This window comes from Pelodiscus sinensis, chromosome 7 (assembly GCF_049634645.1).
Source record: "Pelodiscus sinensis isolate JC-2024 chromosome 7, ASM4963464v1, whole genome shotgun sequence".
Classification (NCBI taxonomy): domain Eukaryota; kingdom Metazoa; phylum Chordata; order Testudines; family Trionychidae; genus Pelodiscus; species Pelodiscus sinensis.
Window position 1 is genome coordinate 67,759,454 of NC_134717.1, and position 11,257 is coordinate 67,770,710.

General features: G+C 41.9%; 1 long non-coding RNA gene across 3 annotated transcripts in view; it reads left to right on the forward strand.

Moving 5' to 3' along the window:
- Positions 1-10,973, forward strand: part of LOC102444045 (uncharacterized) — a 37,311-nt gene extending 26,338 nt beyond the window's left edge. For all 3 annotated transcript variants that reach the window (XR_003088289.2, XR_012905378.1, XR_012905377.1), the window contains exons 3-4: positions 302-436; positions 3,551-10,973. This is a non-coding gene — a long non-coding RNA (uncharacterized LOC102444045). The remainder of the gene's footprint in view (positions 1-301; positions 437-3,550) is intronic.
- Positions 10,974-11,257: the final 284 nt, after the last annotated feature.

Genomic DNA, 11,257 nt, shown 5'->3' on the forward strand with positions numbered 1-11,257 from the left:
TTTGTATGCATGTATCCTTCTTGTATGTGAAGTTAGACATATGAGGTATAAACCTGTTTATTAATCTAGGTCTTTTAGTGAAAGCCATTAATGGTACTTAAAGAACTTAATAGCCTGGTACTCAAGGCAATGATCTGTGAATAGTCTTGTTTTTCTGGTAAAACTGAATAGTGGTTGCTTCGACAAAGATAGGGGACCATGTACTCTTCCATGCAGAGACTGGGGAGAATGAACAAGGACTTCCCACGCTGGGGGAAATTCTATTTAAGCAAATTGTGATTGTCTTCATCTGGCTTCACAGACTGCTTCCCACCAGAAGAGGACACATGAAGAGACCTGGAAATAAAGAACTCTAATGAGGGGAGAAGCTATTAGACCCAGGTCAGAGAAAAGATCAGTGCTGATTTGAAGAACTTTACATAAACTAAGGACCAGGGTGAGAAATTATGATCTGTAACAATTTTTCTTAGCGTATTAGGCTTAGCTGGTGTGTTTTGTTTATTTTAAGTTAGTAACTTATTTTTGATCTGTCTGTCATCGCTTGCAGCCACTTAAATCCTACTGTTTGTACTTAAAAAACAGAAGTGATTTTATAATCAAACCCAGTATAAATAATTGTTACCTGGGGGGAACAACAGCTTCACATGTCTCTCCTTCATTGACAAAGGGAGCAAACTTTGAGCTTTCTCTATGTAAAACATTTATAAAGAGTAAGACGGATTTATTTGGGGATTTGGTCCTATTTAGGGTTGTGCTTCTGAGTGCTGTCAAATCCTTGAAATGGAGCTCGCCCAGAGCTGATCTGTGTCTGTGTTACTCTGCTGGGAGGTGGTTACCCCAACTCTTACCTTTGAGGGAGACCAGCATTTCTGGCTCAGCAAGACAGGGTGGTGTGCATGCCCCAAAGGGGTTAGTAAGTGAGCTCAATGGTATGATCTTCCTGTTGAGTGATAGTCTCAAGGGGATCTCTGTGAATGAACCTGTCACAAACCCAATTGAGAGATCTGGGTGCATTCACAACTCTCAAAGCTATCCCTTCCAGGCCTTTACAGACCCTGGCAACTGGGGTGCAAAGTGTGAGTCTGCAGTGCCCATGCTATAATCCGGCTGTGGCCTGTTTTAGATGAGAGTCCTCATGTAGTGGTTGTGAAGCTAGGTCCTTTTTTGGCTGATGATCACAAGTCAAGACTGTCAGCACTTAGCTGCTTATCTGTCAACTGGATTTTCCATTGTTTAAGATTTGGGATCCTGATTATCTAGAAATGTCATAGCTCTAAATTAAACTTTCTATACCAGGTATATATTCTAATGCACTAAATCAGCCCCATATTCAGGTTGTAAATCTGTATTAGCACTGTTATGTTGGGGGCTGAGTAATCATATCACTTTACTGAAGCCCATGGTCACTACAGCTACCTTCTATTCAGTCTAAATGAAGAGACATTTAAAATGTATTTAGTGATAGCTCTGAAACAATGAAATACCCTCCTCCCCCAAGATTAGGTCACATGCTAGCCTGGGCAGGGATTGGGCTACTATGCGGTTCAAGACATTCTTAGGGGATCTGATAACACGTGCAGTGGTAGGGGACTGATTGGATTGCAGATGTGTGCTTTTTAACAAAGAGAGGAAAAATATGGGAGAAGCACAGCAGTTCTAGAGTGCCTCTGAGAAAAGCAGAGAGAGAGAGAACTTTTGGGGAAAGCACTGAGTGGAAAGAGGCTTGGGGCTGTGAGCAAAAAAGACTGTCTCGTGTTTTTTAATTCCCGTAGTGTTCAGGAATAAAATACATTGTATGTTCTTTGCCGATAAACAGGTTTGCATTAAAGAAATACTTGACTCCATCCTCAGTTTTTCTTAATGGAAACAATCCACAAGACCCCAAATTTGGCTAGAAGTAACAACACTAAGAAAATATTTTAAAAGCTGATGCTTTAGAGTCATTACAGAGTGCAAATTGAAAACCTGGGAAGAAGAAAAAAAAATGACGGGAGTGTCTGACAGAAACTATGTGACCTTAAAAGAACATCAAGCTGCAATTCCACTCACTGGTGAGATGGAATCAGGTAGAAATTAATATTCAAAAAAGAAATACACTTCCACTTTGTCAGCCAGCTTAAATCCTATTGTGCACTGGTGACTTCCTTTTGCTGTGTGCCAAACAGCTATAATTTTGTGAAGAGTTGTAGCCAAATAAAAAATAATTACATACACGGTAGGCATTACCAGTATATTATCCTCACACACTTGAAGAACACAATAATAAAACTTATTTTTTATCTAAAAACAAATGAAATTTGAATAAGATTTTTTTTAATTAAAAAAGGAAGATATTTGGGCCTCCCAGCTTGGACACAAGCAAGTTCAGGGCAAAAGTAGATACAAATTAAACAACATATGGCTAGAATGCAGGGGTTCCCTAGATTTGGGCAAAGGGTTTTCTGACCAGAAAAATTCCCATTTGCTTTCCTCAACAAAACTGGAACGTTTTTAAGGCAGTGGCAAAGATTTTCATTTTACTTCAAAATTTTCACTTAGTTTTGCATAGAAATATTTGTTTAATTTTGCTATTTAAAACTGAAAATATTTATGTATTTTGTTTTTTGCTTTAGATTCCTTTGAAAAAGTGTGTGAGGGAGAGAAATAGAGAACCATTCCCCTCTCCAAAGAGTTCTCTTAAATAAGAAATGGTTTGGATTTTGAAACTGAAAGCTTTCTGATTTGAAATTAAATTAAAATTAGAAACATCTGTGGAAACTGTAACAAATACAACAAAATCTTTGGTTTTTTGGGAGTGGGGTAGGAGAAAGGAGAATATTTTCTTGGGAAATACCTTTTTTTCAGACTGATTGTAATTGGGATTCCTATGTGGAATGAGCAAGAAAGATGATCTACCATGACAGACTTTTGCGGAATGCTGCAGTGGTATTGTTTTGGGATGCTACTTGATTTGAAGTCTATTTGAACAGACAGAAAGGTTTTTTTTTTTTTTTTTTACTGTAATCTAGGGAAATTATTTTCTTTAAAAGCAGTATGCAAGGGAACCTGTCCTGGTTCAGTACATTCCTTAGGATTGTCAGTACTAATAAGATGAATCCCTTTGTGTAGCCTTTTTATCTTGTTACCAAATTTAGAAGAAAATAATCATGAAAAGAGGATTTAATCAACGCAAAGAAAAGAGAGCAAATGTAAAAGATGCATTTTCATTAGGTAATTGAGGAAGACTCTGGTCTCTTCTAGTCTGCATATCCCGTAAGTATCTTACCAGTTATTTCTCTTAAATCCTTTATATTGGATGAGATATAATGGATAGTGGATCTGGATAATGGTTTTCCTTCAGTTTCTGAGACACCTGTCACGTTGTGTGATGCCACTTTACATTTGTTAAAATAACGTTGCACGACACAACACAATGCAATGCAAAATGAAGCGTTATAAATGTGACATGGCGTGTCTAAAACAATTCTTGCTTTTAGTGGATCAGTTATCCTTTAAAAGCTGGTATTTAGGATTGTCCTTAGATAATTCAATAGCTCCACATCTCTTGCAGGAGTGATGTCAACCTGCGTTACCGTTTCTGCTTAACAGAGATGATGGGAGAAGATGGCATGAAAAGGGATGAAAGAAAAACAGATTCTGAATGCATATCCTGGAGCACTTTTTCAAGCAAGTGATCAAGGAAAGTTTTTGGGGCCAAGCTCTGTAGCCCTGTAAGAAACAGTAACCATCATAGAACAGTGGGGCTCTGAGGCTATTCTCCTTCTTGCTTTTTTGTTTTCCTTGACTGTTTAACCCTCCCTCACTGTAAGTGCACTGAAATCATGGAAGAAACATATGTTAACACAGTTTTGCCTGAGAAGGAAATGAAGTGGATTTAGACCAAAAATTGTTCTAAAGCACGGGGAATACAGCATGGCATTCCAATAAACTCAAAGCACATGATCTTTATTTTTTTCAGATTACAAACAAATGCCAAAACAAACTAGATTGAGAAAAGTTTCTCCTTGGAATCAGGAGCCTAAAACCATGGATTTCACAGGTATACAAGACTGACTTTGGTGAGAAGCAGAGTGCTAAATATAAGATTTGACTGCACAGGCATGCTTGGAGAAACAAAAAACTTGGCATGAATAAAATCAGTTACCAGCTCTAGGGAATTCTTAACCTTTAACATTAGCTCTTCTTCATACTGCAAGAAAGTACCATCCTCTTTTCTTATATCATCTCTCTAGCATTAAAGTGTTTTTTTTTACTTTATTATTGCTTTATTTCCAGGAATGCCCACAAGGTACTTTCCAAACAAAAAAGAAGACATGCCCAAAGAGTTTAAACATTCCCTTGTCTAACATGGGATTCTTCATTATTGATTGTGTATTTACCGGCAACCTGTTGATATAGAGTGGAATTTTTTAAGGTGCCTGGAAGTTCGGCATCTAAATCCTTATTCAATTTCAGAATTCCTGTTGTGGTTTCTTTTTATATTACTTACTTTAGTACATAAAGGCTCCCAACTGAGATTAGCATTAGGCCTTGTACAATCACAGAGTAAGGGACAATATCTACACTGGAAAGCTTGCAATCTACATAGAGTAAGAGACAGAAAATATTTGCACCCCCATTTTATAGATAGGAAGCTGTGGTACAAAGAGCTTAACAACCGTATTTTTTCAAAAGAACCTACATTATTTAGATTCCCAAGTCCAATTTTTTAAAGACTGACTTGGGCCCAAATGCTGCAAGGGGTGGGAATTAGTGCCTACCTAATGGCGCATAGGCTCCCAAGGCTAGGTTTACACTAGGGGGCAATGTCAAGCTAAGGAACGCAACTCCAGCTATGAGAATAGCATAGCAGGAGTTGATGAACCTTACGTTGAGTTACTGCGGCATCTCCACCATTGGGTGTGTCAATGGCAGAAACTCTCCCATCGACACCCCTTATTCTTTTCAATCTCATAGAGTACTGTCGTCTACAGGATCATGATTAGTGGTCAATTTAGTGGGTCTTTACTAGACCCACTACATCGACTCTTCAGGAGATTGATCCCCATGGTGCCGATCTTCTGATAAGTGTAGATTAGGCCTAAGTGACTTGCCCAGGGTTATATAGGAAGAACGTGACAGAGCCAGGAACTGAACACACATCTCCTGAATCAGATGACAGACTAACCGCAAGACTATCCTTTTTTTTTTAACAATGGTCAAACCGTTCCATTAGTGTCAAATGTTACCTTCTTTGATTTCCCCAGACGTTTTAGATTTTAGAAGCAGTAACTCTGAGTTCCTCACTCTCCCCCTTGTCGCTTTTTACCCCAACAGGTGTTGAAACAGATATATGTTTTTTTATTTATTTTACAATCAGAATGTGTTTAGAAGTATGTGAATGTAGGTACCTATGACAGTACTTAGTTTTTGCCAGTTTTATGCCAAATCTGGAAAGACGGGCTTCTAACCCTTAAATGGAGGGAAATGTGGTTGACATGTAAGTAACAAAATGCCATTGGGCATTGTTACCCCAAAAATATTCTCACTGGAGACCACCCAGGGTTACACTAGCATGGGTTTATTTCCACTAGGTAAAACTAAAGAGGAGAAAGCAGCCACCAAAGGTTTAAGCTAAAGAAGATAGAACTCTCTCTTGCACACACACAGACAAGCAAGCAAGCACACACCCCTCCATTCATTCACTCATTCACACCCATTCATTCCTGCCCTCAGGCAATCACACACTTACACAGACATATGGGTTGCAGAAGGAGCCAAGACATGTGGATCCTGGAGGGTCTGTCTGCTCATCATGGTTGGGGAAGCTGGTCAGGAGGAGAGCATTGGAGAGGAGCTTCTCAGGATCAGTGGAAGGAAAAAGAGAGTCTCACATGTGCTCCTTCTCTTTATATAGTGTCTGAATGGCTCCTGTGACTCATTCACCTTGTCATCAGGGAGCATGCCCAGACTTCCCTTTATCCAGCAGAGAGCATGCCCATACTGTGATGACTCATTGCCATGTGGTCCAATGTTCCAAGCCTTCTTCAAACACACTCACACTCTCTCTCCATTTACTCAGGGGAGAATGCATCTTAGGGAAAGTTACAAGCAAGGTGGCTGCATGTTACAAAGATTACAAAGTTGCAGTTTACAGTAAGTTTGAGAGTTACACAGATTGCAAAGATTGACAAGAATCACAATAAATTACAGTTTAAAACCTTAGACCTTACAGTTTGGTGTAGCTTTAGAAAATCTATGTATATAAATCTAGTGAGCTCAGGTGGAGGCTTTTTTATGCAACAGGCATGATTTGCGATAGCTGTTCAATAAGGGGTGCAGCTTGAAATAGTACTCTTGAGTGTTCTAGTTCCTCTGTTGTCACTGAGTCTCCCAATGATACGTTAAACTGACAGTAAGAGGCCCAATGAGATGTCATGGAATGAAGCATAGCAGTGTGATCTTGGGGAGTTAGTCTGCCTCACCAGGCCCCTAGGCAAGGTGGGGTGGGCCTGCTGTGTGCCCCTAGAAGAGGTGGGTCCTCGGGCAGAAGGGGCGGGGCTAGGACTCAGCAGCCCTGAGCTCCACATGGAGTGTGGTACGTCTTCCCTAAGCAGCTCTTAGTGCTGCCTGGAGCATGCGGCATGGCACTCTGGCAGCAATTTGAAAGGCCTGGGGCTCTGGCTCCGCCTACAGTTGAGATGGTGATGACCAGGAGCTCCGGGCCCTGTTGTACCCTTGGGCCTCGGAGCAATTATCCTCTTTGTCCCCCTGTTGTTGGGTCTGCTTTGCAATATAAATATGAGAAGGTAGAACAAGATGAGTTTGGTCAAGAACTGTAACCAGTGCAGAGTTCTAGTTAGTGCAGCTTCGCTGATGGTGTGTTGCCAGACAGCAAGGGGACCCCAGGGAGGTCCAGAGATGGTGCAGCATTGATGCTCCAGGTCTCTCGGGGTTCATCAGATTTGGGGTGGGCCTTGCATCCTTTTGAACCCCAATGGGATAACATGGAGAGTCTCTGGGTGATTCCCCCCCCCCCCAGAAATGTCCTCCTGTTCCTTTTAACATGGGAAGCGAGGATGTGGACGAAAGGTTACTCTCTCTGTAGGACTAATAACTATAATAGTCTAGAGGCATGATAATGTAAATGTGGAAGTTGAATTTCAAGTGTCAGGTCATGGTCATACACAGGCAAAGCATAATTATAGTGGAAATGATCATCTTTCTTTGTCAAAGGAATGCCATAATTGTTGTTTGAACTGATTGTGTATCTTGCCACAAATCTGAGCAAACAGGAATATCATTCATTTGTCATAATTCAAGGAACTAAAATATCTTACCCCGTGGGCTGTCTTTGTTTTTCTTTTCTTAAAAGCCCAGCAGAATATTTGTCAGGAAAAACTGGCTTATAATATTTACTTAAAAGATATAAAAAAGAAGTAAAAACTGCATGTAATAAGCAAATGGCAAAATCATTTGGGGGTAAACTGGTGTAAACCAGCAAAGACCCATTAAGAATATGGCTCTTTTGCTTCCCTAAGTACCTGATGTTCACCCTCAGAAAACAATATGGGCAGTGCCATTGTTTCTGGACTTTCCTTTTTCCTGAGGGTGTGTTTACACCAATGGTCCCCAAACTGTGGGGCACAGAGGGTCATTTGGGGCAGACATGTTGTGGGTCCCACAGCAGGTAGAGAGGGAGTACCACTCAACTCCGTTCTGCCTCCCATCTCCAGCTGCATCCCTGCTGTACCCCGCTGCTCCATTCCCAGCCCAGCTCTGCCCCCAACTCAGCTCCACTCTGCCCCCAGCTTAGCTCTGCCCTCATTCCCTCTCTTCCTTTAGGCAAGCTCCCCCATCCCCAGCGCCTCTGCTGAGGAAGCTTTGGCTGTGCACTAGCGCAGACACATTCCATTATTGGTCAAGGGGAGTGTGGGCCCCCATGGACTACACTGATACTGGCTCTGGGATGCTTTGAGAGGGATAGTTGTCAGGATCCAACCCAAGCCCAAATGTCTACACTACCATTTTACAGCCGCACTGCCTGAGATCTGCCAGCCTGAGTCAGCATACAAGGCCAGCCATAGGTGTCTAATTACAGTGTAGAAATACCCTTAGTTTTTTTTTTCCCACTGAGCCCTCTTTGCCACAGGAATTCTGAAAGCAGATCCCTCCTCTAAAGTCTTCCCTTTTGCTGAAAAGTTTCACAAAGGAAAAAAAGTGAGACACTGTAACCAGCTCATGTTACCTCTGAAGATGTATCAGAAAAACGTGCTGAGGAGAATCCTCAGAAGTGCTGGCACTTGAGACAATGTCGGTGCTCTCTACTTTTGAGCATCCCACCTCTGTGGTGCCCTGTCTGTGCTTGCTCACAGCATGAAAGAAAAAAATGCTACCGTTCAATGCAAGACTGATCCTACCCACAATAACCCCAATTCTGCTTCATATATTGAAAATATTTCCTGCCTTTCACATCTGACAAAGGGAAAGATGTGTATTTTCCAAAGACATGCTCAGGGTTAAAACAAGAGATCAGGTACTGAACAATCCTGTTCTACAATATCATTTTAATATGATCTTATTTCCCACGGCAGAGCCATGCAGTGCTTTTGGTCAATGCTATTGAATAAGCATAGAGCCATCTAGACAGGACACTGCTGACATTTCAAAATGCAAATTATTTTCTGTGAATACAGAGGAGTGTGGGACTATTAATTTAAAAGCAGTCTGCTTTAAGCAAAGTATGTTGAAACCTTATTCAGTTGACACCCTCATATAGGATTAACCCAGTTTTTAAGATGTGCCCAGTACACTGTCAATTATTTGCATGCATTGGCTGCATAATTGAGTCCATTATGCTGTTTAGTGTTTCATTTACTTGGGCTCTTTAGTAGCTCATGAATTTCTTTGGTGATCACTATGTCAGCCTCCTCCAGTGGTTGCTGTTGTAAATCCCAAACCTTTTGTCCCAGACTCAGGACTGTACCCACCTGAGCAATTTTTGGCACAGTTCAGAAGGGTGTGCTCAGGGCCTTTCTTACCCATATGCAGAGTGTACAGCTACATAGGGCACCCAGAAATGTGGAGCCCCACTGGAGCTATGTCTAGACTATGGAGTTTTTCTGGGATACTGTTGTTATCCCGGAAAAACTCCACCGTGTCCAGGGAACGCATCTGATCTTCCGATATTTTTTGTGGAAGAGCAGACGTGCTCTTTTGTAAGCCTGGAAGAAGGGCCCTTCCAAAAGAGGAAGTTTTTCTGAAATTTGGCCTAGTATAGATGGGACAAATTTCAGAAAATCCACTTCAAAAAAAAAAAAAATTGGAAAAAGGTAAGCAAATTGTGGAGTGCAGTTTGCGTACCTTTTTCCAACTGCCCCCTAACCCTGTACTGTAGACATAGCTTGGGTCTTAATATCCACCCACCCACCTCTTCCTATCCCTGGTCTGTGGCTCTGCTTCCTCCAGAGAAGATCTAGTTAACTTAGAAGTGAAAAATCCTGCCAGACCTATTAGCAGAACAGTGAGCCTGTGAAGAACCATGCAAGTTACAGTGAATCCATTTAACAGGCACTTGTCCCGATGAAACCCTGGTATAGCCCAGGTTTCTGAATTTACTACAGGACTTTAGTTTAAAACTTGCTTTAAAACTATTCCATTTGCGTGTTGCTGAAGCTGATAAAATGACATCTCTCAAAAAATCACCCCTCCTACTGCCAAACAGGCACAGTTTAATAGTACTGCCTGAGGCCCCATACTGCCTTAGCATGGCTCAGAGTGTGCTCGGCCAAAGGTGGCTTGAAGTCCTTGATCCTGGGCTGGTGAGCACTGCATTGGTCCCCAGGCCCAATGTATAGCAACCAGGCTGGCTCCCAAAAGCTTCTAGGGATTTCTCCAGCAACTTTGAGTTTCTGGCATACAGTCCTGACTCTGACTTCTCTTCTGGTGGATGGGAAAGAGGGTGGCAGTGTGGCTATTATGAAGGTTCTGTGCCACCTAAGGAATCCTTTATTGGCTGGTCACCATGATGAAAAACTTCTTCAAGGCCCCACAGATTATGGGCTCTTGTGTTGTCTTTATGGAAGACTCTGTTATACTGACTGCCGATGTTCAAACTGCAGCGCCAAGCCAGGTTGGTTTTTTGAAAGTGGTTTCAGTGTCTGCAACAGTTGCTGGATTGAAAGCTCTGGAGAACAAAGGCCTCTGCTTTCTTCCAGTGCCAGTGCAGTCCTGAAAGCAGCAATGATCTCTCCCAAATGTTAGCCTGCCAGCGCGACTCAGCTCATCAGGGACGCTCTATGGCGCAGAGGGCTAGGTTCATTTAACCTTGGACTTTCTGCTGCAGTGGCCAACAGGAACGAGACAATGAGGTAACATGTCCAGTATGCACCAGATTGAGACCACCGTGTCAACCATTTGCTAGTAATGACCTTGTCACTTCCCCCAAACTCAGCTAGATTTGAAATGGTGGCCTAGATGTGTAAGATCCTATATCTCCTAACCCTCTGAACCATCCAGTCTCCACTGACCTGCTGTCTAAGCTTCTCTCTCATTCTTGTTGCACACCTGCATAATGATCTTTGTGAGTAATGTCATAAAAATCTCTCTGACGTGGAATATAAATCAATGAAACATGTGCCCATCCCAGTCTGCCTAGCACCAGATGTAGTGTGGTCCCTAGATCCCATGGCTTCCACCGTGAATAGCCTGCAGTAATGTAGAATTTTATATTCTATGCTTTGTTGGCCACAGTGTAAGAATCCTGCACAGCATGGCAAGTATGGCGCGCATGGGTTTCTTCTGTAACCTATTTTTCTAGCCTTAGGATTTTCTTTGTTTCTTTGTTAAAGGGGAACCGCCACTAGAAAATCACATCTTCCTTTGAAAGTTTTGCACCTACTACTGTTACAAGGCATTGAAATAAAGTTTAAAGAGCAAAAGTCTCTCTGGTTTGATTATTTTGTGCACTTAACAGCTCTTTGTTCAAGATCTTCCCAGGCCAGCGGTGGGGATGGGGTGGGGAAAAAAGGGAAGTTGTCGTGGGTCCCCTGTGTGAGAAGGCACTCAAAATTATGGAGACACATTTGGGCCACATTTAAATGAGAGGCTTCAGTTTCAGTTTTTGCTCCAACATACAAAAACCTCTAGGCATCCCTGCATTAAATCCCAGTAATTTAATTGGGAATACATGCCTACGTACCTTTAAGGGTCTGGGCCTTTGTGTATAGTCAGTTTAACTCTCTTAAATTTCCTCATGTTACATTTGTCAATAACAGCA